Below are 12,323 nucleotides of genomic sequence, written 5' to 3'. Positions count from 1 at the left end.
ACCTTTTTCCATTCTGTACTCAGTCTCTCCTGGTACTTCCTCACACAAGTCTCCTTCCCAAGCTCACTTACTCTCACCACTCTCTTCACCCCAACATTCTCCCTCCTTTTCTGAAAACCTCTACAAATCTTCACCTTTGCCTCCACAAGATAATGATCAGACATCCCTCCAGTTGCTCCTCTCAGCACATTAACATCCAAAAGTCTCTCTTTTGCGTGCCTATCAATTGACATGTAATCCAATAATGCTCTTTGGTCATCTCTCCTACTTACATATGTATACTTATGTATATCTCGCTTTTTAAACCAGGTATTCCCAATCACCAGTCCTTTTTCAGCACATAAATCTACAAGCTCTTTACCATTTCCATTTAAAACACTGAACACCCCATGTATACCAATTATTCCCTCAACTGCCACATTACTCACCTTTGCATTCAAATCACCCATCACTATAACCCGGTTTCGTGTATCAAAACTACTAACACACTCACTCAGCTGCTCCCAAAACACTTGCCTCTCATGATCTTTCTTCTCATGCCCAGATGCATATGCACCAATAATCACCTATCTCTCTCCATCAACTTTCAGTTTTACCCATATCAATCTAGAGTTTACTTTCTTACACTCTATCACATACTCCCACCACTCCTGTTTCAGGAGTAGTGCTACTCCTTCCCTTGCTCTTGTCCTCTCACTAACCCCTGACTTTACTCCCAAGATATTCCCAAACCACTCTTCCCCGTTACCCTTTAGCTTCGTTTCACTCAGAGCCAAAACATCTAGGTTCCTTTCCTCAAACATATTACCTATTTCTCCTTTTTTCTCATCTTGGTTACATCCACACCCATTTAGACACCCCAATCTGAGCCTTCAAGGAGGATGAGCACTCCCTGTGTGACTCCTTCTTCTGTTTCCCCTTTTAGAAAGTTAAAATACAAGGAGGGGAGGGTTTCCAGCCCCCCCGCTCCCGTCCGCTTTAGTCGCCTTCTACGACACATAAATCTACAAGCTCTTCATCATTTCCATTTACAACACTGAACACCTCATGCACACCAATTATTCCCTCAACTGCCACATTACTCACCTTTGCATTCAAATCACCCATCACTATACCCTGGTCTCGTGGATCAAAACTACTAACACGCTCACTCAGATGCTCCCAAAACACTTGCCTCTCATGATCTTTCTTCTCATACCCAGGTGTATATGCACCAATAATCACCCCATCTCTCTCCATCCACTTTTAGTTTTACATATATCAATCTAGAGTTTACTTTCTTACACTCTATCACATACTCCCAGTATTCCTGTTTCGGGAGTAGTGCTACTCCTTCCCATGTCCCCTCACTAACCCCTGAATTTACTCCCAAGACATTCCCAAACCACTATTCCCCTTTACCCTTTAGCTTCGTTTCACTCAGAGGCAAAACATCCAGGAAGTGCAATGAAACAGATGAAAAAATAGCCCAACCCACCCACATACATGTTTATACATACAAATCCACACACGCACATATACATACCTATACATTTCAATGAATACATATATATACATACACAGACATATACATATATACAGATGTACATAATTCATACTTGCTGCCTTTATTCATTCCCGTTGCCACCCCGCCACACATGAAATGACATCCCCCTCCCACCACATGCATGCGAGGTAGTGTTACGAAAAGACAACAAAAGCCACATTTGTTCACACTCAGTCTCTAGCTGTCATGTATATTGTACCAAAACCACAGCTCCCTTTCCACATCCAGGCCCCACAAAACTTTCCATGGTTTACCCCAGACACTTCAAATGCCCTGGTTCAATCCATTGACAGCATGTCAACCCCGGTATACCACATCTTTCCAATTCACTCTATTCCTTGCATGCCTTTCACCCTCCTGTATGTTCAGGCCCCGACCACTTAAAATCTTTTTCATTCCATCCTTCCATCTCCAATTTGGTCTCCCACTTCTCCTTGTTCCCTCCACCGACACATATATCCTCTTTGTCAATCTTTCCTCACTCATTCTCTCCATGCGTTCAAACCATTTCAAAACACCCTCTTCTGCTTTCTCAGCCACACTCTATTTATTACCACACATCTCTCTTACCATTTCATTAATTACTCAATCAAACCACCTCACACCACATATTGTCCTCAAACATCTCATTTCCAATACATTCACCCTCCTCTGCACATACATACATACATAGTATTTACTTTTCTATTTAGTACACATAATCATTGTTTCAGCATCAGTGAGGTAGTGCCAGGGAACAAAGAATGGCCAACCCACTCATATACACACACATATACACAAACACTTTGGTGTGCAAAGTGAGAGGGTTAGGGAAAATGATTTGGTAAACATAGAAGAGGTAGTAAAAGCTTTGCTGAAGATGAAAGCCGGCAAGGCAGCAGGTTTGGATGGTATTGCAGTGGAATTTATTAAAAAATAGGGGTGACTGTATTGTTGACTGGTTGGTAAGGTTATTTAATGTATGTATGATTCATGGTGAGGTGCATAAGGATTGGCGGAATGCGTGCATAGTGCCATTGTACAAAGGCAAAGGGGATAAGAGTGAGTGCTCAAATTACAGAGGTATAAGTTTGCTGAGTATTCCTGGTAAATTATATGGGAGGGTATTGATTGAGAGGGTGAAGGCATGTACAGAGCATCAGATTGGGGAAGAGCAGTGTGGTTTCAGAAGTGGTAGAGGATGTGTGGATCAGGTGTTTGCTTTGAAGAATGTATGTGAGAAATACTTAGAAAAGCAAATGGATTTGTATGTAGCATTTATGGATCTGGAGAAGGCATATGATAGAGTTGATAGAGATGCTCTGTGGAAGGTATTAAGAATATATGGTGTGGGAGGCAAGTTGTTAGAAGCAGTGAAAAGTTTTTATCGAGGATGTAAGGCATGTGTACGTGTAGGAAGAGAGGAAAGTGATTGGTTCTCAGTGAATGTAGGTTTGCGGCAGGGGTGTGTGATGTCTCCATGGTTGTTTAATTTGTTTATGGATGGAGTTGTTAGGGAGGTGAATGCAAGACTTTTGGAAAGAGGGGCAAGTATGAAGTCTGTTGGGGATGAGAGAGCTTGGGAAGTGAGTCAGTTGTTGTTCGCTGATGATACAGCGTTGGTGGCTGATTCATGTGAGAAACTGCAGAAGCTGGTGATTGAGTTTGGTAAAGTGTGTGAAAGAAGAAAGTTAAGAGTAAATGTGAATAAGAGCAAGGTTATTAGGTACAGTAGGGTTGAGGGTCAATTCAATTGGGAGGTGAGTTTGAATGGAGAAAAACTGGAGGAAGTGAAGTGTTTTAGATATCTGGGAGTGGATCTGGCAGCGGATGGAACCATGGAAGCGGAAGTGAATTATAGGGTTGGGGAGGGAGCGAAAATCCTGAGAGCCTTGAAGAATGTGTGGAAGTCGAGAACATTATCTCGGAAAGCAAAAATGGGTATGTTTGAAGGAATAGTGGTTCCAACAATGTTGTATGGTTGCGAGGCATGGGCTATGGATAGAGTTGTGCACAGGAGGGTGGATGTGCTGGAAATGAGATGTCTGAGGACAATATGTGGTGTGAGGTGGTTTGATCGAGTGAGTAACGTAAGGGTAAGAGAGATGTGTGGAAATAAAAAGAGCGTGGTTGAGAGAGCAGAAGAGGGTGTTTTGAAGTGGTTTGGGCACATGGAGAGAATGAGTGAGGAAAGATTGACCAAGAGGATATATGTGTCGGAGGTGGAGGGAACGAGGAGAAGTGGGAGACCAAATTGGAGGTGGAAAGATGGAGTGAAAAAGATTTTGAGTGATCAGGGCCTAAACATGCAGGAGGGTGAAAGGCGGTAAGCAATAGAGTGAATTGGATCGATGTGGTATACCGGGGTCGACGGGCTGTCAATGGATTGAACCAGGGCATGTGAAGCGTCTGGGGTAAACCATGGAAAGTTCTGTGGGGCCTGGACGTGGAAAGGGAGCTGTGGTTTCGGGCATTATTACATGACAGCTAAAGACTGAGTGTGAACGAATGGGGCCTTTGTTGTCTTTTCCTCACGCTACCTCACACACATAAAGGGGGAGGGGGATGTTATTCCATGTGTGGCGAGGTGGCGATGGGAATAAATAAAGACAGACAGTATGAATTATATACATGTGTATATATATGTATGTGTCTGTGTGTGTACATATATGTGTACATTGAGATGTATAGGTATGTATATTTGCGGGTTTGGACGTGTATGTATATACACGTGTATGGGGGTGGGTTGGGCCATTTCTTTCGTCTGTTTCCTTGCGCTACCTCGCAAACGCGGGAGACAGCGACAAAGCAAAATAAATAAATAAATATGTATATATATATATATATATATATATATATATATATATATATATATATATATATATATATATATATATATATATATCAAATTACTGAGGTATAAGTTTGTTGAGTATTCCTGGCAAATTATATGGGAGGGTATTGATTGAGAGGGTGAAGGCATGTACAGAGCAGCAGATTGGGGAAGAGCAGTGTGGTTTCAGAAGTGGTAGAGGATGTGTGGATCAGATGTTTGCTTTGAAGAATGTATGTGAGAAATACTTAGAAAAGCAAATGGATTTGTATGTAGCATTTATGGATCTGGAGAAGGCATATGATAGAGTTGATAGAGATGCTCTGTGGAAGGTATTAAGAATATATGGTGCGGGAGGCAAGTTGTTAGAAGCAGTGAAAAGTTTTTATCGAGGATGTAAGGCATGTGTACGTGTAGGAAGAGAGGAAAGTGATTGGTTCTCAGTGAATGTAGGTTTGCGGCAGGGGTGTGTGATGTCTCCATGGTTGTTTAATTTGTTTATGGATGGAGTTGTTAGGGAGGTGAATGCAAGACTTTTGGAGAGAGGGGCAAGTATGAAGTCTGTTGGGGATGAGAGAGCTTGGGAAGTGAGTCAGTTGTTGTTCGCTGATGATACAGCGCTGGTGGCTGATTCATGTGAGAAACTGCAGAAGCTGGTGACTGAGTTTGGTAAAGTGTGTGAAAGAAGAAAGTTAAGAGTAAATGTGAATAAGAGCAAGGTTATTAGGTACAGTAGGGTTGAGGGTCAATTCAAATGGGAGGTGAGTTTGAATGGAGAAAAACTGGAGGAAGTGAAGTGTTTTAGATATCTGGGAGTGGAACTGGCAGCGGATGTAACAATGGAAGCGGAAGTGGATCATAGGGTGGGGGAGGGGGCGAAAATTCTGGGAGCCTTAAAGAATGTGTGGAAGTCGAGAACATTATCTCGGAAAGCAAAAATGGGTATGTTTGAAGGAATAGAGGTTCCAACAATGTTGTATGGTTACGAGGCATGGACTATGGATAGAGTTGTGCGCAGGAGGATGGATGTGCTGGAAATGAGATGTTTGAGGACAATGTGTGGTGTGAGGTGGTTTGATCGAGTAAGTAATGTAAGGGTAAGAGAGATGTGTGGAAATAAAAAGAGCGTGGTTGAGAGAGCAGAAGAGGGTGTTTTGAAATGGTTTGGTCACATGGAGAGAATGAGTGAGGAAAGATTGACCAAGAGGATATATGTGTCGGAGGTGGAGGGAACGAGGAGAAGAGGGAGACCAAATTGGTGGTGGAAAGATGGAGTGAAAAAGATTTTGTGTGATCGGGGCATGAACATGCAGGAGGGTGAAAGGAGGGCAAAGAATAGAGTGAATTGGAGCGATGTGGTATACTGGGGTTGACGTGCTGTCAGTGGATTGAATCAAGGCATGTGTATGGGGGTGGGTTGGGCCATTTCTTTCGTCTGTTTCCTTGCGCTACCTCGCAAACGCAGGAGACAGGGACAAAGCAAAAAAAGAAAAAAAAAAAAAATATATCATATGCCTTCTCCAGATCCATAAATGCTACATACAAATCCATTTGCTTTATTAAGTATTTCTCACATACATTCTTCAAAGCAAACACCTGATCCACACATCCTCTACCACTTCTGAAACCACACTGCTCTTCCCCAACCTGATGCTCTGTACATGCCTTCACCCTCTCAATCAATACCCTCCCACATAATTTACCAGGAATACTCAACAAACTTATACCTCTGTAATTTGAGCACTCACTCTTATCCCCTATGTCTTTGTACAATGGCACTATGCAAGCATTCCGCCAATCCTCAGGTACCTCACCAAGAGTCATACATACATTAAATAACCTTAACAACCAGTCAACAATACAGTCACCCCCTTTTTTTATAAATTCCACTGCAATAACATCCAAACCTGCTGCCTTGCCGGGTTTCATCTTCCGCAAAGCTCTTACTACCTCTTCTCTGTTTACCAAATCATTTTCCCTAACCCTCTCACTTTGCACACCATCTCGAACAAAACACTCTACATATGCCACTTTATCATCAAACACATTCAACAAACCTTCAAAATACTCACTCCATCTCCTTCTCACATCACCACTACTTGTTATCACCTCCCTATTAGCCCCCTTCACTGAAGTTCCCATTTGCTCCCTTGTCTTACGCACTTTATTGATAGTTGATAGAGATGCTCTGTGGAAGGTATTAAGAACATATGGTGTGGGAGGCAAGTTTTTAGAAACAGTGAAAAGTTTTTATCGAGGATGTAAGGCATGTGTACATGTAGGAAGAGAGGAAAGTGATTGGTTGGTTCTCAGTGAATGTAGGTTTGCGGCAGGGGTGTGTGATGTCTCCATGGTTGTTTAATTTGTTTATGGATGGGGTTGTTAGGGAGGTGAATGCAAGAGTTTTGGAAAGAGGGGCAAGTATGAAGTCTGTTGTGGATGAGAGAGCTTGGGAAGTGAGTCAGTTGTTGTTTGCTGATGATACAGCGCTGGTGGCTGATTCATGTGAGAAACTGCAGAAGCTGGTGACTGAGTTTGGTAAAGTGTGTGAAAGAAGAAAGTTAAGAGTAAATGTGAAAAAGAGCAAGGTTATTAGCTACAGTAGGGTTGAGGGTCAAGTCAATTGGGAGGTAAGTTTGAATGGAGAAAAACTGGAGGAAGTAAAGTGTTTTAGATATCTGGGAGTGGATCTGGCAGTGGATGGAACCATGGAAACGGAAGTGAACCATAGGGTGGGGGAGGGGGCGAAAATTCTTGGAGCCTTGAAGAATGTGTGGAAGTCGAGAACATTATCTCGGAAAGCAAAAATGGGTATGTTTGAAGGAATAGTGGTTCCAACAATGTTGTATGGTTGCGAGGCATGGGCTATGGATAGAGTTGTGCACAGGAGGGTGGATGTGCTGGAAATGAGACGCTTGAGGACAATATGTGGTGTGAGGTGGTTTGATTGAGTAAGTAATGTAAGGGTAAGAGAGATGTGTGGAAATAAAAAGAGCATGGTTGAGAGAGCAGAAGAGGATGTTTTGAAATGGTTTGGGCACATGGAGAGAATGAGTGAGGAAAGATTGACCAAGAGGATATATGTGTCAGAGGTGGAGGGAACGAGGAGAAGTGGGAGACCAAATTGGAGGTGGAAAGATGGAGTGAAAAAGATTTTGAGTGATCGGGGCCTGAACATGCAGGTGGGTGAAAGGCGGGCAAGGAATAGAGTGAATTGGATCGATCTGGTATACCGGGGTCGACGTGCTGTCAATGGATTGAATCAGGGCATGTGAAGCGTCTGGGGTAAACCATGGAAAGTTCTGTCGGGCCTGGACGTGAAAAGGGAGCTGTGGTTTCGGGCATTATTACAAGACAGCTAAAGACTGAGTGCGAATGAATGGGGGCTTTGTTGTCTTTTCCTCACGCTACCTTGCACACATGAAGGGGGAGGGGGATGTTATTCCATGTGTGGCGAGGTGGCGATGGGAATAGATAAAGGCAGACAGTATGAATTATGTACATGTGTATATATATGTATATGTCTGTGTGTGTATATATATGTGTACAATGAGATGTATAGGTATGTATATTTGCGGGTGTGGACGTGTATGTATATACATGTGTATGGGGGTGGGTTGGGCTATTTCTTTCATCTGTTTCCTTGCGCTACCTCGCAAATGTGCGAGACATCGACAAAGCAAAATAAATAAATAAATACGTATATATATATATATATATATATATATATATATATATATATATATATATATATATATATGGGAACTTCAGTGAAGGGCGCAAATGGGGAGGTGATAAGTAGTGGTGATGTGAGAAGGAGATGGAGTGAGTATTTTGAAGGTTTGTTGAATGTGTTTGATGATAGAGTGGCAGATATAGGGTGTTTTGGTCGAGGTGGTGTGCAAAGTGCGAGGGTTAGGGAAAATGATTTGGTAAACAGAGAAGAGGTAGTAAAAGCTTTGCGGAAGATGAAAGCCGGCAAGGCAGCAGGTTTGGATGGTATTGCAGTGGAATTTATTAAAAAAGGGGGTGACTGTATTGTTGACTGGTTGGTACGGTTATTTAATGTATGTATGACTCATGGTGAGGTGCCTGAGGATTGGCGGAATGCGTGCATAGTGCCATTGCACAAAGGCAAAGGGGATAAGAGTGAGTGCTCAAATTACAGAGGTATAAGTTTGTTGAGTATTCCTGGCAAATTATATGGGAGGGTATTGATTGAGAGGGTGAAGGCATGTACAGAGCATCAGATTGGGGAAGAGCAGTGTGGTTTCAGAAGTGGTAGAGGATGTGTGGATCAGGTGTTTGCTTTGAAGAATGTATGTGAGAAATACTTAGAAAAGCAAATGGATTTGTATGTAGCATTTATGGATCTGGAGAAGGCATATGATAGAGTTGATAGAGATGCTCTGTGGAAGGTATTAAGAATATATGGTGTGGGAGGCAAGTTGTTAGAAGCAGTGAAAAGTTTTTATCGAGGATGTAAGGCATGTGTACGTGTAGGAAGACAGGAAAGTGATTGGTTCTCAGTGAATGTAGGTTTGTGGCAGGGGTGTGTGATGTCTCCATGGTTGTTTAATTTGTTTATGGATGGGGTTGTTAGGGAGGTGAATGCAAGAGTTTTGGAAAGAGGGGCAAGTATGAAGTCTGTTGGGGATGAGAGAGCTTGGGAAGTGAGTCAGTTGTTGTTCGCTGATGATACAGCGCTGGTGGCTGATTCATGTGAGAAACTACAGAAGCTGGTGACTGAGTTTGGTAAAGTGTGTGAAAGAAGAAAGTTAAGAGTAAATGTGAATAAGAGCAAAGGTTATTAGGTACAGTAGGGTTGAGGGTCAAGTCAATTGGGAGGTGAGTTTGAATGGAGAAAAACTGGAGGAAGTGAAGTGTTTTAGATATCTGGGAGTGGATCTGGCAGCGGATGGAACCATGGAAGCAGAAGTGGATCATAGGGTGGGGGAGGGGGCGAAAATTCTCGGAGCCTTGAAGAATGTGTGGAAGTCGAGAACATTATCTCGGAAAGCAAAAATGGGTATGTTTGAAGGAACAGAGGTTCCAACAATGCTGTATGGTTGCGAGGCATGGACTATGGATAGAGTTGTGCGCAGGAGGATGGATGTGCTGGAAATGAGATGTTTGAGGACAATGTGTGGTGTGACGTGGTTTGATCGAGTAAGCAACGTAAGGGTAAGAGAGATGTGTGGAAATAAAAAGAGCGTGGTTGAGAGAGCAGAAGAGGGTGTTTTGAAATGGTTTGGTCACATGGAGAGAATGAGTGAGGAAAGATTGACCAAGAGGATATATGTGTCGGAGGTGGAGGGAACGAGGAGAAGAGGGAGACCAAATTGGAGGTGGAAAGATGGAGTGAAAAAAGATTCTGTGTGATCGGGTCCTGAACATGCAGGAGGGTGAAAGGAGGGCAAGGAATAGAGTGAATTGGAGCGATGTGGTATACCGGGGTTGACGTGCTGTCAGTGGATTGAATCAAGGCATGTGAAGCGTCTGGGGTAAACCATGGAAAGCTGTGTAGGTATGTATATTTGCGTGTGTGGACGTATGTATATACATGTGTATGGGGGTGGGTTGGGCAATTTCTTTCGTCTGTTTCCTTGCGCTACCTCGCAAACGCAGGAGACAGCGGCAAAAGAAAGAAAAAAAAAAAATATATATATATATATATATATATATATATATATATATATATATATATATATATATATATATATATATATATATATATATCATATGCCTTCTCCAGATCCATAAATGCTACATACAAATCCATTTGCTTTTCTAAGTATTTCTCACATACATTCTTCAAAGCAAACACCTGATCCACACATCCTCTACCACTTCTGAAACCACACTGCTCTTCCCCAATCTGATGATCTATACATGCCTTCACCCTCTCAATCAATACCCTCCCATATAATTTACCAGGAATACTCAACAAACTTATACCTCTGTAATTTGAGCACTCACTCTTGTCCCCTTTGCCTTTGTGCAATGGCACTATGCAAGCATTCCGCCAATCCTCAGGCACCTCACCAAGAATCATACATACATTAAATAACCTTAACAACCAGTCAACAATACAGTCACCCCCTTTTTTTTATAAATTCCACTGCAATAACATCCAAACCTGCTGCCTTGCCGGCTTTCATCTTCCATAAAGCTTTTACTATCTCTTCTCTGTTTACCAAATCATTTTCCCTAACCCTCTCACTTTGCACACCACCTCAAACAAAACACCCTATATATGCCACTCTATCATCAAACACATTCAACAAACCTTCAAAATACTCACTCCATCTCCTTCTCACATCACCACAACTTGTTATCACCTACATATTAGCCCCCTTCACCGAAGTTCCTATTTGCTCCCTTGTCTTACGCACTTTATTGATAGTTGATAGAGATGCTCTGTGGAAGGTATTAAGAATATATGGTGTGGGAGGCAAGTTGTTAGAAACAGTGAAAAGTTTTTATCAAGGATGTAAGGCATGTGTACATGTAGGAATAGAGGAAAGTGATTGGTTGGTTCTCAGTGAATGTAGGTTTGCAGCAGGGGTGTATGATGTCTCCATGGTTGTTTAAGTTGTTTATGGATGGGGTTGTTAGGGAGGTGAATGCAAGAGTTTTGGAAAGAGGGGCAAGTATGAAGTCTGTTGGGGATGAGAGAGCTTGGGAATTGAGTCACTTGTTGTTCACTGACGATACAGCACTGGTGGCTGATTTATGTGAGAAAGTGCAGAAGCTGGTGACTGAGTTTGGTAAAGTGTGTGAAAGAAGAAAGTTAAGAGTAAATGTGAATAAGCACAAGGTTATTAGCCACAGTAGGGTTGAGGGTCAAGTCAATTGGGAGGTAAGTTTGAACGGAGAAAAACTGGAGGAAGTAAAGTGTTTTAGATATCTGGGAGTGGATCTGGCAGTGGATGGAACCATGGAAATGGAAGTGAACCATAGGGTGGAGGAGGGGGCGAAAATTCTGGGAGCCTTGAAGAATGTGTGGAAGTCGAGAACATTATCTCGGAAAGCAAAAATGGGTATGTTTGAAGGAATAGTGGTTCCAACAATGTTGTATGGTTGCGAGGCGTGGGCTGTGGACAGAGTTGTGCGCAGGAGGATGGATGTGCTGGAAATGAGATGTTTGAGGAGAATGTGTGGTGTGAGTTGGTTTGATCGAGTAAGTAATGTAAGGGTAAGAGAGATGTGTGGAAATAAAAAGTGCATGGTTGAGAGAGCAGAAGAGGTTGTTTTGAAATGGTTTGGGCACATGGAGAGAATGAGTGAGGAAAGATTGACCAAGAGGATATATGTGTCGGAGGTGGAGGGAACGAGGAGAAGTGAGAGACCAAATTGGAGGTGGAAAGATGGAGTGAAAAAGATTTCGAGTGATCGGGGCCTGAACATGCAGGAGGGTGAAAGGCGGGCAAGGAATAGAGTGAATTGGATCGATCTGGTATACCTACTGTACCTAATAACCTTGCTCTTATTCACATTTACTCTTAACTTTCTTCTTTCACACACTTTACCAAACTCAGTCACCAGCTTCTGCAGTTTCTCACATGAATCAGCCACCAGCGCTGTATCATCAGCGAACAACAACTGACTCACTTCCCAAGCTCTCTCATCCACAACAGACTTCATACTTGCCCCTCTTTCTAAAACTCTTGCATTCACCTCCCTAACAACCCCATCCATAAACAAATTAAACAACCATGGAGACATCACACACCCCTGCCGCAAACCTACATTCACTGAGAACCAATCACTATCCTCTCTTCCTACACGTACACATGCCTTACATCCTCGATAAAAACTTTTCACTGCTTCTAACAACTTGCCTCCCACACCATATATTCTTAATACCCTCCACAAAGCATCTCTATCCACTCTATCATATGCCTTCTCCAGATCCATAAATGTTACATACAAATCCATTTGCTTTTCTAAGTATTTCTCACA

This window comes from Panulirus ornatus, chromosome 19 (genome assembly GCF_036320965.1).
Source record: "Panulirus ornatus isolate Po-2019 chromosome 19, ASM3632096v1, whole genome shotgun sequence".
In the NCBI taxonomy this organism is placed as follows: Eukaryota; Metazoa; Arthropoda; class Malacostraca; order Decapoda; family Palinuridae; genus Panulirus; species Panulirus ornatus.
The sequence above is the reverse complement of the archived record's forward strand: the minus strand, read 5'-3'. Positions refer to the sequence as shown.